This window comes from Schistocerca gregaria, chromosome 6 (assembly GCF_023897955.1).
Source record: "Schistocerca gregaria isolate iqSchGreg1 chromosome 6, iqSchGreg1.2, whole genome shotgun sequence".
NCBI lineage: Eukaryota > Metazoa > Arthropoda > Insecta > Orthoptera > Acrididae > Schistocerca > Schistocerca gregaria.
In genome coordinates this window covers 441104820-441124281 of record NC_064925.1, presented here as the reverse complement: position 1 = coordinate 441124281, position 19462 = coordinate 441104820, and positions in this window count along the sequence as shown.

Sequence of the window (19462 nt, the reverse complement as noted above, 5' to 3'; positions counted from 1 at the left end):
AGCACAGGTGTGCATCTTCACCCCGAACCTTTCGACATACAGCTTTCAAATTAAAACTTAAGTCATCTGTTTTCAGTAATTGACTCACTCTTGTCATCAACGGTGGTTATATAGTTTTCATGTGTTGCAGAAGGGCATTTAATAAGACAGACTGTGTCCAGCGCGGTAGTAAACACCGCTGTTTCACCCGATAGTGGGCGGGCTGGAGGTCCGGCCGTCTTGTAATCATTGTCATATTGTTTGGTGTTTTGCAATAAAGCGCTTCAGATTTCTTTTGCAAAGATTAAAAGATTATTCAACTTAAGGTTTAAGGTGAAATGAATTTTCAAAATTTGTTCATTTAGTTAAAGAAAATTTTATGATTAAACCCTTCGATTATCTGTAAAACACAGTTTATGTATTATTACAAAATCAGGTTTTGTGAAAAGAAAGTTATATTGGTTGATCCTACCTTCCCGGTTTTCCTTATTTCCAATACCCATAACACAAATATCAAGAATAAACCTAACACGAACATAACATTGCAGAAAAATCTAACAATATAAATAATTATGTGACTTCAAAGCATAAGATATGTCCTGTGCTTTGCACTGCCTAGCTGCTAGAGTTTCATGGTTCCGCAAGAACATTATGTTAAGAACATATTGCAAAAATTCTCACGATATGTCATGAATAAAAGTAACTGCTACTTTTCTAAACCAAAAATAAGGGGTTTTCGATGTTTCCTCTGGAACCACGAGTAAACAAAGCCGCTTAAGATCCAACATTGAGTACATCTAACGTAAAAGTATCAATCAATTTGCTCAATTTGCCTTTGGTGAAGGAAGTGTGTAACGTTTAAATTTTGATCCTGTACTGAAGAATAGCTTCACTATGCTCGTACCAAGCGATCGCTACGCCAAGGGATATTCAAAACGTTTTTGGGACATAATGTTACTGTGCACTGTCAGACAGAGATTCCGAAATCAGTTATTTGATTTTAAGAGGTAGCCAAGAGCAGATACAGATTCAGATTAAATTTAATGATGTTGAAGAGTAGACTGAAGTTTAAGAGAATCGTACAGAAGAAGGCATAGCCAAGGCGAAATTGTGGAAACAAGCTTTGGTAAAATGAAAACCATGGGTTCGTAGGCTAAACGTGAAATGATAATTCCTCTGTGGAAGGAGAACATTGAAGGCATCTATAAAGGGGAAGACTTGCCTGAAGACGTGATAGAAGAAGAAACAAGAGTCAATATAGAAGAGATCTGGAAGACTTAAAATCGAATAAGGAAGAAGGGATAAATAACGTTACATCGAAGCTCTAAAATCATTGTGGGAAGTTAAAACAAAATGACTATTCTCTTGGTGTGAGGAATGTGTAAGTCTGGCGATATAACATCAGACTTTCAAAAATATCATCCATACAATTCCGAAGATAGCAAAGATAGATAAGTGCAATAACTATCGCCGAGTCAGCTTAGAGATTCAGCCATCCAAGCTGCTGAGAATATACAGAACAATGAAAAAGGCAATTAAGGATCTATTAGATGAAAATTAGTTTGGCTTTAGAAAAGGTAAAGGTACCGAAGAGGCAGTTCTACCTTTATGCTTGATAACGGAAGTGGACTGAAAAAAATCAAAATACGTTCATAGGATTTATCGATCTAGAAAAATCGTTCGGCAGTATCAAATGGTGCAAGATGTTCAAACTTCTGAGAAAAATAGGAGTAATCCAAAGTAAAAGACGGGCGATGTACCGTATTTACAAGAACCAATAAGTAACAATAAGTACTCAGACTAAGAAGGGTGTAAGAAGCAATGATGGGAATAAAAGAACGGTGCAAGAGTGGAATTAAAATTCAGGGAGAAAGAATATCAATGACGATTCGTTGATGACATTTCTATCCTCAGTGAAAAGGACGAAGAATTACAGGATTGTTGAATGGAATGAACAGTGTAATGAGTATAAAATATTGGTTGAGAATAAATCGAAGAAAGGCAAAAGTAATGAAAAGTAGCAGAAAAGGAAAAAACGAGAAACTTAACATGAGAATTGGTGGTCACGAAGTAGACGGAGATATTGAATTCCGCTACCCTGGAAACAAAATAACCCATGATTAACGAAAAGCAGACTAGCACAAGCAAAGAGAGCATTCCGGGCCAAGAGAAGTCTGCTGGTATCAAACATACCAGGTGTAGAAGTATGAAACCGGAATTTCCCGATATATGGTGCTAGCCGTCAAGGTATGGCCTGTGAGACCGCGTCTGCAGCGCCATCTGCTTCTTGTAGTGACTGACGATATATGTCAACACACTGTAACCCAAGTTCCATACATCGATATCTGTTTCAAACCCATAAACTTGTCAAGCTTCGTGCCTACCAACTATGACTTGCGGGCAGCATTGGTTTCTGTTATCATTTGAAGAAAACCGCTGCAGAATCGTATCGAATGCTTGGCGAAGCTTTCGGCGAACATGCTCTTGGGCAAACAGAATTTTCCGAGTGGTCCAAAAATTCAAAAGTGGTGATGTTGCAAAAATTCAAAAGTGGTGATGTTGACGTGAAAAACAACGAGCGCGCTAAGCCACAGAAAGAGATCGAAGATAACGAATTGTAGGCCTTATTGGATGAACATGATGCTTAAACTTAACAAAAACTCGCGGAACAATTGAATGTGACGCAGAAGCCGTTTCTGTTCGGTTTTGAAGCTATGGGAAAGGTGCAGAAAGTGGGAAAATGGGTTCCGCTGGTATTCAATGAAAGACAGCAAGCAAATCGAAAGACCACTTGTGAAATTCTGCTCCCCAAATACAAAATAAAATCGTTTCTCCATCGAATACTGACAGGTGACGAAAAATGGATATGTTTTAAGAATCGTAAGCGTCGTAAATCACCGGCGAATCCAGGCAAACCTTCGACATCCACTTCAAGATTAAATCTCTTTGGAAAGAAGACAATGCTGTGTGTTTGGTGGGATCAGAAGGGGGTCATCTCCTATGGGCTGCTAAAATCTGGTGAAACCATTAATACTGATCGTTACTAACAGCAAATGATCGACTTAAATCGCGCATTACGTGAAAAACGACCAGAATATAGAAAAAACGCAAAGTCATATTGCTCCGAGATAACGTCCCATCACACACAAAAAAACGGGTCATGGAAACGATCGAGGCGTTCAGATGCGAAATACTAGGGCAAGCGGCTTATTCTCCAGACTGGGCTCCGTCAGAGTATCATCTTTTTGCATCACTGGGACATACTTTCGCTGAACAACAATTCGTATGAAAATGTACGAAAATGTCTCGCAGACTGGTTCGCTTCAAAAGAAGAACTGGTTTTTTGGCGTGGGAGAAATGTATAAATTGCAATGGAAACTATTTTGGATAAAATATTGTTTATCAATTTCAAACAATAGACATGTAATTATTGCAACCAGATTCCGGTTTCATGATTCTGCACCTGGTACACGTTAAACTGAGGAAGAAGTTTCAGAAAACGTAAGTTTGAAGCACATCACGGACAGCGGGAAAGCCGGAAAAGAGGAGCAGCTCAGAGTAGCGCCGATGAACCGTTCTTCCGTCGCATTCGGTGAATACTTAAGATGAGGAGCAACTCGCCCAGGTTACCAATAAACCTATCCATAGTACTGTTGTGTATCTCTGATAACCACAAGTAATACTGCCGAGAAACAAAACCCTAGACAGAACCGAACAGTAATCAACGCGAACTTGAGTGCGGTGGGGTAAGGCTGGTGTCACTGTTATCAGGGGGCCCGGATGCGATTCCCGGCAGGGGACTGCATGTTGTGTGTCCCTCATCATCATTGAATCGCAAGTCGTCGACGTGTCGTCAACTAAAAAGGACTTGTAATACGGCGGCCAAACTCCCCCGAATGCCATACTACCATTTCCATTAGCCCCACGAGGCAAAGCTGAATAACTATAGGATTGCTCTGGCCAGCCAATACTATTGTTATTTGTATTTAGATGCCGTCACGGTAGCTCAGCGTGTTTGGTCAGAGCGCCGGCTGGTCTCTGTAATAAAAAAAACTGAGTGAAAGGATCAACAACGAACTTCAACGGATGTCATGTAACATCCGCCACTACCAAATACAACGAACAAAAAAAGAAAAAAGGTGGCTAGCGTGCTGCCTCTGGATGATGGGGCCCCGGGTTCGATTTCCGGCTGGGTTGGGGATTTTCTCTGCCGGGGGACTGAATTTTTGTTTTGTCCTCATCATTCCATCATCATCATCATTCATGACAGTGGTTAGACTGGACTGTGTACAAAAACTGGACTGTGTAAAAATTGGGACTTTGTACATGCGCTGATGATCCCGCCGTTGAGCGCCCCACAAACCAAACATCATCAAACTGTTGTCAGCAGCAGGTACTGAGGGCGAATGGAACAAGAGACACAGCGCATACGTCAACACTTGCATTGTTGTGCACATTTTTCAGTGCAATGCAGAAACAAGTATAATTGAGGCAAGAGAACAAACGAAATTCAATAGCTCTGTCACGACCCGCCCGAGAACGTGGGTTCCCTACAGCAGATGCCCAGTAGGTATCCCAGAACAACCTCTAGCAATTTGTCGGTGGAGTTCTCGTTCATCCTTTATATACAGGACGTTGGGGTTAAAAGTGCAGATATTTTCTTGATGACTGTGGACAATGCACTCAAACGACATTACATCAGTGTTTCCTTCATTTGCTGGCCAATTATTTTAGCTATTACGAGTATTGTTTTTTGTTATGTTGGCTAGTCCCTGCAAGTACGCATGGCACGAGCAAGCCATTAATGTTTATTTTCCCCTGGCAGCAGATACTGCAGTGTGGAAACGAGCACGCTCAGCGGACAGTCTATATTGACAGGCATAGCGCACCCAGTGGCGCAGTTACGACCATGCAAAAAACTCTTGACATGTAGAAACCACACTCCATGTTGGTTGCTGTTGCGTACAAACTGGCCTCTCGGGCGTCCGTTTTTGTGCCAGGGCAGGACGTGACTCGACCGAGCCTGTGTGGCCACAAAAAACTATCGTTCGCCACACACACACTATTTCTAAGACTGCTAGTACTTTGACCAGTCACTTGAGTATTGGCGTTTATTCTGCAATTTACAAACAGTTTATTTGAATCACACCGAACAAATTTAATTACTTTGGACCATTTAGGGCCTAACTAGCATTTATTTTATTGTTTAAGGCAATCGAAAACTATTAATGACGTCTTTCCAAAGCGCAATGAAGATACAATTGAGACCTACTTTACTACCTTCCAGAGTTGTATTTCTTACAACTTGGTTCTGACCTCATCACAGCAATACGTAGTTTAAAGACTCGAAGAAAATTGGTATTACCTTATTGTATGATAATCCCTCTGTAAAAAATGTTTATAAAGATTTGGGTCGCCAACTCTGAAGGAGCAATTTTACTTTAACGTTTCAAGAATAACGTTAATATTGCTGAAAGGAGCTTAATTATCTTTTGTTAAATTTGCGTTTACTTATAAACAAGATGGATGCATACTGTGAAATAATATGTAGCACAATGACCACCATCTTCAACGTCTTTAAATTGCATAATCTATTACTTAAAAACCTGTGAAATCATTTTAAAGTAAATTTAATGCTCAGCATGTTCTCAGAGCGAGCAAAGTGTTTAATAGAAACATTAATCGCTTTTTAAGTCATAGCTCAGTTATATTTAAATTTAACTAGAATTTATGGCAAATATTCTTTGTTGTAAAACTCGGATTGCAATACGTTTTACATGTTATAAACTTGCACAGAAACAATTATGAAATTAATGATCAGGAAACAGGATTAAGTGACACTACGAGAATGTGTATCTGCCTCTATTCAAAAGTTGCACTATGTTAAATGTCTGTAGAATTCTGAACAGTTCTAAGCACAACTAAATTCACGACAATCGTTGTTGCCTTAATTGTTGAAGACGTTGTAGTGCTGTCACAGATGTTTGCTATGTAGTAATATGTTAGGCTCTTCACATCATAAAGCTGATGGAATAACATGTGACGAACTCTGTTGCCTGTAACAGCCATTGTTCTTCAAGTTATCATTGTTCAAAATTCTATTCTAGGTTACGGCCAGAAAACCTTGCGCTCCATGACCCATAATTTTGAGACACGATTTTGCACCATAAATGCAATAACCATACCAAATCTCTTTTTAGTCAACACAGTCGCCGTTATCAAATTTACACCTCCCCAGACATGGTGAAACGTCCCCTTAGAAAAATTATACAAGACTGGTCTATGTGAAACGTCCTCTTTGAACAATTATAGACGAATGTGCTTAAACTGACACACAATATTTTTAGCGCAACGCAATCTGACTTCCAAAAATCCCTACGAAAGAATGGCCCTGACTAACATTAACCTGTATGTTTCACAAATCACTTACCTCACAAAAATCTTCGTTACTCAGACTACTGCAATACAGCGAGCGCCACTACTGCCAGCTAACTAAAAGATTCAAACTACGGAAGTCACTAACTACTGATAGGCACAGTTAGCAAATGAAAGATTTTAATAGAGAACAAACAATGTATTTACGTTCATGACACCAATTCTTACAAATTTCATAACTCCGCCATCTCTCTCCCCACGTCCACCACTACTGGCGGCTCACCTCCAACTGCCAACGCTACGCGCTGTTAGCGTCCAGCTGCCCAACACTACAATAGCAGACAACAATGCAAACCAGCCACAGATTGCACACAGCACAGCCAGTGATTTTCATACAGAGCGCTACGTGGCGTTACCAATAAAAAAACCTAAACAGCCTACTTACAATGGCACAGTCCAAGTCCGCATACACTGCTAACCGATCTTCGACTACCCATCTTTTTACGCTTCCTCACCATATGGCAGTGTCATCCAAACAAAAGGATGTAAAAATCCTTAATGGATCCATACCTTTCATACGTTGGATTCCAAAATGTTAAGACATAATTATTGACCCTAAGAATATTCCAGTCATATTTTCGCGTAACGTATTTGCAGTTGCGTAAACGGACAACCATCAGCTGTATAATGGAATGACGGCAATGAAAATTTATGCCGGACCAGGCCTGTAACTCGGATTTCCCGCTTTACGTGAGCGTTCGCCTTAACCACTTTAGCTATCAGTGCATGACTCACGACCAAATCCAATCGTTCACATGTCGTCGTTCATGCGTCACAATCTGCACTCGTACACATTATGTAACTCCCGTACAAGGGGAGGACATTTTAATGGAAAGTCGCTGCATGGTATCAGCGGATAAATGCGGTATTGCGGTGGCTTTGTTGCTAAGAAAGGCTGTGCAAGTTAGGACACGCATACACTTCGTAATAACAAAGGCACTGCAATGTCTTATAGTCACGTTTGTTACAATGAATCCTCATAATAATCATGTAATAATTATTAACAGATATTTATTATCCACTTTCATTTGGGTGGTATCAGAGAATTGAAAGCTTTCTATTTGGTCGATAGTTCTGTGTCAACTTAGGCGGTTAGAGATAAAGTTTAAATTTTATATAAATTTTAAGCCAAACTTCAGCTGTACTGGTGCAAATTACAGCAGAATTTCGTGGGGTACAGTCTTTGTGGACGTGATCCTCAATGCATGTTTTCTTATATTAATCCTTTCATTACACAACTTATTACGCAGCAGTCATTGAAATGAGGAGGAGCAGCAGGGTCATGAATACCACCACGTTGTACGTGAACGTCATATATTCATCCTATCTCATTTAGATTACCGTGGTCTCTCGGAGCCATTTTAGGTGAATGCCAGGATTGTTCCTCCAGCGGGCTATATTTAATGACAGAACGTGGCGGCACAAGTATTAAGACACTGGACTCATACTTGGCAGGAACACAGTTCGGACAGTTTAGCGTGTTTTCTTAGATTAAATGACACTAACGCTGGGATGTCTCACTGAAAAAAAGACAGCAACCTATTCACTGTTCCATTCTCTTGAACCTGTGTACCGCTTTTAATTACTTTGCCCTCCTTCCCTCTCCAAAAAGAGTATCCTAAGTCGGAACGTTGATATTTCCCGGAGGTTACTACTTCTAGAGAAGGAAAGCTGCTTGACTATGAAACAATTTGCCTCCAGTTTGGAAGCTATTAAGCCCACCACAAGAAACTACGGTTTTTCTTGCGTGGTTTAACATTTGAAGCAATTATTATCGAAATGATATTACAAGATTTCATTGTTAGAGACCATGTGGTATCATCATTGAAGTGTTTATTGAAATAAAGAAAAATATTCATTTTGCAACCAAAGCAAACCAACCTTAAAAATTTCTTGATGTTTCCAGAACTTTTCCAGAAATATGCAAGTCCACCGAAGACTGATTTACCTACTACTTTAGAGATGGAAGTTACTCTTCAGTTGACGTATTTACTCTACATTTTATATCACAATCAGCAACGCATCTTTAATTCTTCTGAAAAGATTTTGTAATTTTGTTCAAGTGATCCGGGAGGAATATTGCAGTAGCGGAAGATTAACACTACGGGATAAGGATAGCGGTTGCACAGAATGAGGATCGAATCCGACGCTAGAGAGTCGACGAGACAAGTTTAAAACCGACATTCGTAGTCCTCATACGCATATCATAGTAACAGTGAATAACACGAAAGTAAGGGAATCGCAGAAACTTATGCGTCGTCGGTGATGAAATTTACCCGAACTTTTTAATACACGATGCGGGAGGATTGAAACTGAGAACAACTGTACATAAATTTGACACGAATAAACTACACAATTCAGGGTAGAGGTATCAGTCGCTATCGTAGCTAGTATGAGTGGATATTAATGTTCACCGTTTCTTTCAGGATGAGGATCTGCAGGTGCACTGCAAATCTGTAGTCCATTTCAGCATAATTTTCAGATGCGGTTGTGCATTACTAACAAACGGGCCGGCCGCGGTGGCCGAGCGGTTCTAGGCGCTTCAGTCTGGAACCACGCGGCTGCTGCGGTCGCAGGTTCGAATCCTGCCTCGGGCATGGATGTGTGTGATGTCCTTAGGTTAGTTAGGTTCAACTAGTTCTAAGTCTAGGGGACTGGTGACCTCAGATGTTAAGTCCCATAGTGCTTAGAGCCATTTGAACCACTCTAAACTAACAAGCGGTACAATTTATTTGTTGTCATGAACATGATATTAAAATAAATAATATCCCAGTAAATCTGTTATATTAATTGTTACCAGGATAAACGACCGTTGTTGACCCTTCCTACGTGACAGTGTATATTGCGATGATGAGTGTCGTTTCAGAAACTTCTGTGCAGCTGAGGTACGTCATATGAAGAGAACCATACGTCTCATAGGAGATTCAGTCACGAATCCGTATAGTCGAAAAAGATATATATGCGTGTGTGTGTGTGTGTGTGTGTGTGTGTGTGTGTGTGAGTGAGTGAGTGTAACGTATAACACATACGAATGAACTTATGCCGATGCAGTACACATTTTTAATCGGCAATTTTTTCATATTCCATGTAGAAAGGAATATGTAATTGGTACAGCTGAAAATTTGAAGAAATTGAAAGAGAGTGTTCTATTGATTTCTGCTTAACTTGGCACCAAATTCTGAGGATTCCAAATGCACAACAGATTCTCTGGGAACTAGAAATAATCTGGCTCCGTCTACTTTTCTGTTCTCTTCATGCGGCTTCATTATGCTGCAATATACTTGCCAGATACCTGAAAAATATGGGTACAACATGTAAATTATTTCCGATAAAGAAATGAGAATCAATGTGAATCGTGTAAAGCAGCGGGTTAACTATCGTGAACTTGAAGCCAGAATCCTGAACTTCTTGTGTGTTCGTATAAAAAATTCATATGTATGATAATCAGTTTACTTACGAATGTAATCTACACGAGGATTAATATGGTCCGTTAACAAATTAATTGAACGAGCAATTATTTGATGATCTAACTTGTGTAATATAGCTGTAACCTCATACACATTCATTCCAAAAACTCCAAAACGTGTTAAACACGAATGTGGGCTACAAAACCCTCTAAGGAAACAAACTACGAACATCACATGGACCTCTAAGTGGATAGTGATACATTAACCACCATTTGTATTTCAGTATCTTTTTGTTCCTTATAATGCATATTCTAGAAAACAAGCTCCTTTCCATAGTATTCGGGACAACACTAACGTGTAGAAAGGCACGGAACAAATGAAACCTTACTATATCCTGCCAAACGTGATTTTACTGTGAAAACAACGAATTACACAGTCTAATATGAAAATTAAATCACAACTCAGATTTTGCCAGCAATATCAAAGACGTATAATGAAATCGGGGAGTTGGACCCCAAATAAATACTCGTGGAGTCGATTGATTGAGTATACAATACAAGGTCAAATTTATTGATCACATTGCACACTAGTGACCCCAAGTGTAAATACCTTAACTAGTGCAATGAACTGACTGCAAGTTAATATAGGAATGACTTACAGAATAGAGGGCCCCAGCGAAAATGCAAAAGCGCCGCAACACGACGTGACATAGACTCCACTAATGTCTGAAGTAGTGCTGGAGGGAACTGGTAACATGAATCCAGCAGAGTTGTCCATAATTCCAAAAGAGTACGAAGGGGTGGAGATCTCTTCTGAACAGTACGTTGCAAGGCGTCCCAGATACTCTAAATAGTGTTCATGTCTGGGAAGTTTGGTGTTGCATTGTACTGCTGGAATTTCCCAAGTCCGTCCCAATGTACAATGGACATGAATGGATGCAGGAGATCAGACAGGTTGCTTACGTACCTATCACCTGTCAGAGTCGTATCTAGACGTATCAGGGTTCCCAGTCACCCCAATTGCACCCCCCCCCCCCACACTATTATAGAGCCTCCATCAGCTTGAAAAGCTTCCAGTCATCAACAGTCCAATGTCGGTGTTGACGGGCCCAGGTGAGGCGTAAAGCTTCGTGTCGTGCAGTCATCAAGAGTACACGAGTGGGCCTTCGTCCCCCAAAGCCCATATCGCTGAATGGTTCGCACGCTGACACTTGCTACTGGACCAGCACTGAAATCTTCAGCAACTTTTGGAAGGGCTGCACTTCTGTCATGTTGAACGATTCTCTTCAGTCGTCGTTGGTCCCATTCTTGCAGTATATCCCTCCGGCCGCAGCGATGTCGGATTTGATATTTTACCGTGAAATGGTCATATGGGAAAATCGCCACTTCATCGCTGCCTCGAAGATGCTGCGACCCACCGCCTGTGCGCCGACTATAACACCACGTTAAAACTTGTTTGCCGGCCGGTGTGGCCGAGCGGTTCTAGGCGCTAAAATCTGGAACCGTGCGATCGCTACGGTCGCAGGTTGGAATCCTGCCTCCGCCATGGATATGTGTGATGTCCTTAGGTAAGTTAGGTTTAAGTAGTTCTAAGTTCTAGGGGACTGATGACCTCAGATGTTAAATCCCAAAGTGCTCAGAGCCATTTTAACCATTTTAAAACGATCCAACTGCGCCAGACTGTTGTTGTCAGATATAGGCGTTGCCGACCACAGCGCCGTATTGTGCCTGTTTACATATCTCTGTATTTGAATACGTATTCCTGTACCAGATTCTTTGGCACTTCAGTGCATTTGCAGGAGTTGCAGTAGCCGGTTGCAGTAGCCGCCTTTAGTGCTAGAGACGGGCTGTCCCCCCACACGCCAAGGCTATGTCTGTCCGCGGCCACGATATGGAGCTAGCAGCGCAGGGGCTCTGACCTCAGTACTGTTCCCACAGCGCTTTGGTTTCCTTGTACGAACCGTTGCTTGGTTCCAGATACCGCTAACTCTAGGCTCACGATCTGCTTTACACTATGGATTTGTAGTTGTGTCTTGTTGCTTTGTTGTTCGTCCGTCGCTGTTGTCTTTCGTGGTTTTCATTGACTCATCGTCACCGAGCAAGGTGGTGCAGTGGCAAGCACACTGGACTCGCATTCGGGATGACGGCGGTTCAAAACCGCGTCCGGCCATCTCGATTTAGGTATCCCATGATTTCCCTAAATCGTTTCAGGCAAATGCTGGAACGGTTCCTTTGAAAGGGCACGGCCGTCTTCTAACCCCATCCTTCCCTAATCCGATGGGATAGATGACCTCGCTGTTTGGTCACCTCCCCCAAATCAACCAACCAACCAGCCGACTCATCGTCGAAGCCGTCGGCCTGTCGGCCAGCGTCCAATGGCCGTTTCCAATTTCGGTTACAAAAGAATGATTCTTTCAACACATAGTTAAAAAAAGGATGAAGCAAAATTCTAAAATGATTCTCCGTATTTGATCAATTTTGCATTAATACGATCTAAGCCAGTAGCTTATTTGCTATTTTGTTACATTTAAGGCAGCTTTTAATTTTTTTATGTCTACTTGATCTACAGAGCTATTGCCCGTTTTTATAGAATTTCTTTACTATCTTCATCACACCATAAATTTTTGTAATGGTTTACCGATTGATTTGCTGTTATTATACTGATGATTGCAGTATCTTTCTCCGTTTTATTCATACGCTTCAAAAGTTTAAACGTTATATTCTATCTTCCGTGAATGTCATGTTCAACATTAGCAATTAATCTTTCACAGGATTTACTATGGTTTGTTTTTATTAAATTTTTTGTCGAAATTTGATGTTTCTCCTTGCTTTCTCTTGTCCTTTGTAAAGTGAATAAACAAAACACACTACTTAACTTTTCAAAATATGTTTTGTTGGCAGTAAACAAAATTACACTCTTATTTACGTCAATTAACATTATAAAATGCAACCATTTTACTGGCAGGAGATAAATCAATTGACCAGCTTTCACATACCAGCAAAACATGGTGTATGTAGAAGTCTGAATATTAATTAAAGGCCTGTTCGTCATCATTCTCCTACTTGCAATATATGCACATAAAAAATAATGTTCTTACTGTGGCAACTCGTTGCATTCTTGATTTCTTTATGATTAATTGCATTGTTTCAAGAAGTAAATACACAGATATTTTTCATCCTCTGAAACAGACTGCTGCGGTTTATGAGAGAAAGGAACACGGAAGTGCTTGCTAACAGACTCTTTGGAAGGACTAGTTTGTGAGAGAAGATTGAGAATAAGAGGAGATACAAGATAACGTCAGACCACTTACTTCATGATCAAGCACAAGTTTTCTGACCGCCTTAGCGTGAATTGGTCGACGACTTACGGAAACGGAAGTTACACGGGCCTGAAGAGGAGGCAGAAGACAGGAGAGCATGGAGAGTTACCATGTGAAAACTACCGTTGGGCAAATCGCTTATAATGACATCAGTAATAGGGCTATCCACAAACTTCCTTGTTCTTGCTTTAAACAATTTTTGCCATTATTGGTCTTTGCTCTCAAAGACTTAATTACTTTTGCTTGGGATTCATTAGGTTCAAACAGCATTTTTTAGCAATCTCTAGCATTTATTATCCTATTCTGTCATTATTTGAGATTGCTTTTCCAACTGTTGTTGCCTTAAAGTTTCCCTGGCTACGGTATGAGTTAGGTTGGCAACGGAAAATAGTATTCAAACGTGTCCCAACAGAACTGCGTAAACGTGCCCCGTCGCTATGTTTGAGCTATATTCGAAACCACAGTAGCAGCTTTCAGGCTTTTAAGTTATGCAGATGTATCTTCTGAAGTAGAATAATCCACTGTAAAGAAACATTAAGTTACGCTTATGTATTCTCCACTCTAAAACGGATGCTCCCTAGGGGCTTCGACATTTGAGTAACAAAATTTACTCGCCTTGCACAAAAACACAGATATGTGCTTCGCGCCAAGACTTTCACTCTACTGGTGCCGTGAAGTCTGTGAGAGCCCTCAGTAAATGACACAACGTTTCTTCCATTGTGGGTACCGCTCTGGAAAGAATCGCTCCCAAACAAATTGTTCTGCCTAAACATGCCCCTTGCTTAAAACGTGCCCCGGCGTCCCCTAGAGAGTGCAATCTCGGCACCGACCTGTTTGGATATGTCGTTCTTGTAAACAGCGCACAGAACGGGGCCTTAATACAACCTGCGGTTCTCCTGCTCCAATTCGATGTTTCTGACTGTATCGAATATGTTTTAAGAGAAACTGCCGCTATGCAAAAAAGGATTCGATGGCCCAGTTATGTGCTGTTGGCATCTAAGTTGGTCTGGTTTATAAATGTGGCCATTGATCCTGACGCGGTCGAAAGCTTTCTCTATACCCAGGTTGTTGTTGTTGTTGTTGTGGTCTTCAGTCCTGAGACTGGTTTGATGCAGCTCTCCATGCTACTCTACCCTGTGCAAGCTTCTTCATCTCCCAGTATCTACTGCAACCTACATCCTTCTGAATTTGCTTAGTGTATTCATCTCTTGGTCTCCCTCTACGATTTTGACCCTCCACACTACCCTCCAATACTAAATTGGTGATCCCTTTATGCCTCAACACATGTCCTACCAACCGATCCCTTCTTCTAGTCAAATTGTGCCACAAACTTCTCTTCTCCCAAATCCTATTCAATGCTTCCTCATTGGTTATGTAATCTACCCATCTAATATTCAGCATTCTCCTGTAGCACCACATTTCAAAAGCTTCTATTCTCTTCTTTTTACCAAAATATTTATCGTCCATGTTTCACTTCCATTCATGGCCACACTCCATACAAATACATTCAGAAATGACTTCCTGACACTTCAATCTATACTCGATGTTAACAAATTTCTCTTCTTCAGAAACGCTTTCCTTGCCATTGCCAGTCTACATTTTATATCCTCTCCACCTCGACCATCATCAGTTATTTTGCTCCCCAAATAGCAAAACGCCTTACTACTTTAAGTGTCTGATTCATGGTGGAGTGACTTGTGAAACTCTTTTCCGGGTTTGCAGCCAGGCCTTCATTTCAAGTTGACACAACAGTCCAACCGTCCACCTGGCCCTCCTCTTCATGTGCGAAGCTGCTGTTGCTCAGCCTCATGGAACTTGTGCTGTCGTGTTGCCGGCTCTCCTCTGTAGGCCAGCAGTGAGTACTCGGTGCACTCGCCAAGGGCTGTCAGTGATGCCTCCCGTTGCACAAGGTACTAGCAGCGCCGTTGGTCTTCTTGTTGTTGTTGTTTTTGTTGTCTTCGCCCCGAAGGCTAGTTTGCTGCAGCTCTCCACGCTAATCTATTCTGTGTAAACGTCTTCTCCAAATAACATCCTCACTAAGTTCAAAGCTTGGACTACCTCCGCAATTTCCATCCCTTGCACCTCTTTGCATTACCTAATTATATTAACAATTTATTAAGTCCTATCACCCGATCCCTTCTTTTAGTCAAGCTGGGCCGTACACTACTTGTTTCCTCAATTCGATTCATCTGGGCCAAACACTATTTGTTTCCTCAATTCGATTCATCTGGGCCAAACACAACTTGTTTCCTCAATTCGATTCAGTTATCTCCTCATTTGTTGTTCGACTACCCATTTGATTTTCAACGTTCATCTATAGCACCACATTTCAAAAGTTTGAACTCTTCGTATCTGAACTGCTTATTGTCCGTGTTACACTTCCATACAATACCACACTCCTGACAAATATCTTCAGAAAGGACTTCCTAGCACTAAACTTGATATTAGATATTGACAAATTCTAATTTTTCAGTAATGCTTTTCTTGCTGTTGTCAGTCGGCACGCAACCTAACGACACGCTTCGTTATATCAAGGGGGGATGTAATGGATTTTGGTCCAAAAAATATTATTTTCTTGATCTACACAGTTTAATCTATGTTGTGTGAGAATTTTATCGTGATAGCAGCTTTAGAAATGCATTTAAATTGTTAAATTGATTGACTCTGCACTGGCGGTTACTCCCACCTTTTCCGACATTTGGGAAACTACCTGCTTCAGAGGAATTTTTGTCAGTGTGAACGCTACTTTGTTTCGATATCTGTGGCTGACATCTATAACTCTGGCTGACATCTATATCTTTGCCTGAAAAGTTTCTTGCATGTAGTTTATTTACGTTTTGACAATATAAACACATATTAGTAGGCGGAAGGTTGAATTCGCAAACATTTACGTGGAAGTCAAGATTTGTGCATAATGGATGGCGGAAAAACTTTGTTTAGGAAACGTATGTTTCATGGAAATCTGTTTACCAACAAAAAAGAGGAAGCAGCTCAAAATGAAGAACATAAGCTCTCAGTTTCAGCACCGAAACTTGGGACAGGAGAATGATGTTGATACGTATTCCACTGGATTCGGACTCGATTTAGAGCTTCTCTGCCAGACTATAAAATGTTAATGTTCATGTGTTAGCTGAAAAATACGGAATGCGTGATTGTTGTTGAAGAAAGAAGAGTGGGAATAGCTTGTGATTTTAAATTAATCTGTAATTTATGTGGTTATGAATTTTTATTTTCCTTCTCCAAAAAAACTGACACTGGTACCTATGAAAGCAATTTTAGGTTACCATATGCTCTGAGATGCCTTGGACGGGGCAGGGAAGGAGGTAATTTATTGTGTGGTTTTCTGAACATATCTCCACCCTGTGCAAGGTTTGAAATAGTAAATAAAGAAATGTCTGATGCTGTATGCGATAGTGCCAAAGTTTCTATAAAGAAAGCAGTGGAGGAATTGATGGAAACAAACCAAAAAGAAATAGATCCCGGGGTAGGTATTCATAACAGTGAATCTCCTAGAAATGTTTCTGACCTGTGCATTTTTGTAAATGGGACCTGGATGAAAAGGAGTCACACATCTCTGTACTGATCGTATATGTTATTGATATTGACTGAGTTTTAGATGTAGAAATTATGTCTAAATACTTCCAGCAGTGCGCAACAAGGAAGATGTCGAAAATGAAGGCAGTGAGGAATTCTGGCAAGAAAAGCATGCAGTAGCATGCTCTAATAATAATAGTGGCTCATGCGGGGGCATGGAGGCTGCTGCAATTGTGAGGATGTTCTCCGGATCTGAGGACCAGTATGGCGTTAGATACACTATCTACCTTGGTGACTGGGACTCTTCTTCGTTCAAAATTGTAACAGATAAAAATCCGTACAATACAAGTTGGAATGTGTTGGCCACATCTAAGAGAGGCTTGGTGGTAGACTTCGTCGCTTGCTGAAAGAGAAGTAAGGTGAAGTACTTGAGGATGGAAAACCATTAGGAGGAAAAGGCAGGCTTACTCTGACAGAAACTGATTCTCTTCAGTTATTTTATGGGAGAGCTATCAGGAAAAACACGCATGATTTAGAGGCAATGAGGCGTGCTGTGTGGGCAATTTTTTTTTCCACAAGCGATCCACTGTCCAAACACCAATGTTCAATTTGTGTCCGAAAGACGATTGGAGTAAGTTCACCAAGAGAAATAAGACGTATTCAAGTCAACACTCATTACCAGAACCTGTTATTAATGCAATTAAGCCCGCATTCAGGTTCCATGTAAAAAACTGATTTTTTGAGGAAGTGTCTTCACAGAAAGACACAAAATGCAAATGAAAGCCTCAATAATTTAATTGGGATTAGATGCTCAAAAAGGACATTCTCTGGACCTGAAGTACTCAAAATAGGTGTCTATGATGCAGTTTTATGTTACAATAACGGAAATAATGGCAGAATTGAAGTGATGAAGAGAGTTGGTATAGATCCCGGTCTGTTTACAACAAACGTATGGTACGCCATAGACCAGAGCAGGATCAAAGAAGCTAGCAGATCAGTGTCTTACTTGCAAATGCAGGCCAGGCAGATTCGAAGAGGAGAGAAGAGAAACCTGAAGGTTGAGATGTGTCAGTATGGAGGATTTTAGAATTGAGGTAAGCTTATTACATGAAGAAGTATGAAGAGAAAATCTTTGAACCTCATTTTCCCTGTTTTACTTTGTTTTACGTTATTAGAGGCCTTTTCTCAAAACGTATGTGCGCTAACACTATGAAATTTTCTGGAACTGTTGTCAACGTGTTGTTGTCTCCCTGGAACTAAAACATACTATATCCTGCAATTCCATTCTGATTTTTAGATGACTGTATGTAGCAAAACGTTATATTTGGATGAGAAAATTTAAAAACTCTGTTAACGCTACAGTTTGTACCATAAATTAATAAGTTTGGTTCAGTAGACTTATAAAATTCTCAGACACTACAATAAAATTTTCAAATTAATTGCATGATTAGAATTTGAGTTATGGCTTTTTATAAAAAAAGACAATAAAAAATTAAAAAATCAGGTTTCTGGCAAAATATTAATCCTATATATTTTATTATATTTTTCCGTTAAAACACAGCTCTTTTGCGTATGTAAAGCAAAATTTTGGATTTGTACATTAATAAATATGGCTGTAATAATTTTTAAATAAATGTTTACATTTTTCGTTACATCCCCCCCATAATGAAATGTGTACCTATTGTTCTTTGTTTTCAGAAAAGGCCTCACTTCTGAAGAATGTTTATCAGCAGAATCCAGCTAAGTATACTACTGAAAGTTATAATGTCAACGAACACGTTGCACTAATAAACATCAAAACGAAATAAATACCTAACTGTGTCATATGACGATGGTATCTGTTCCCGAAAGAAAAGATACCATTAATGACCGTGCAGATTCTCTAGAATGAAATGATAATTAAATTGAAACCCTTGGCTGCCGACAGGTGTTGTTGATATACATCAATGGGGACAGCAGAAAATGTGTAATGTGTGCTCCGACCAGGACTCGAACCCAGGATCTCCTGCGTACATAGCAGAAGCTCTATCCATCTGATCCACCGAGGGCACAGAGGATAGTGCAACTGCAGGGACTCATCCCTTGCAATGTTATCTGTTCTTTTGGGAGGAATACCATCTTCGTATAGTTAAAGGCTACCCGGCCATTGATCTTCTTCTGTGCGAATGCTCTTACGAGACTCGTCAGCTTAGTGTTTCGCGAGTAATGAGTGAATGTGCAAATGTAAGCAGGAGATCCCAGTGTCGCGTCCCAAGCGTGGGTTTTGCGAGGGATTGAGCGACACGGTTCGTAAACGGGAATTAGCCGGTTGACCTAATTGAGAGGGAGACTTTCGATCTGGCTAAGATGTTAAATTCCCTGGTGTGAAGGTACAAGGCTAGGATGTTGGTAGAAGTAAACTCGTATGGACGTTATAAAAGTTCTAATTTATTCATAAAGAATACAGATCACCCTAACTGCGTAGTGATTGTACCTACAGAATAGCCAAGCCCATTACAGAGACGGTGACTGACTTCCACCGTTCTGGCTGCCTGATAGAACTTTCCAGCACTTTGCTGCCCACACTAGCACCCTACGTCAGAGTCCCGCGGTCGCTGCCTAAACGCTCATCGGCGACTATCTCCAACTGTCTGCCTGCAGCCCGCCCTCAGCCCAAGTCGGCTGCTACTCACGCTGACTACCGTCGCTGCCTAAACCCGAGAGAGAGAGATCTCCGGAGCGGCGTGCCTCCGAGTTTTGTTAGCTCTTCCCCTTCGACCCCGCCAGCGCTTGGCATGACGTAGCGTCG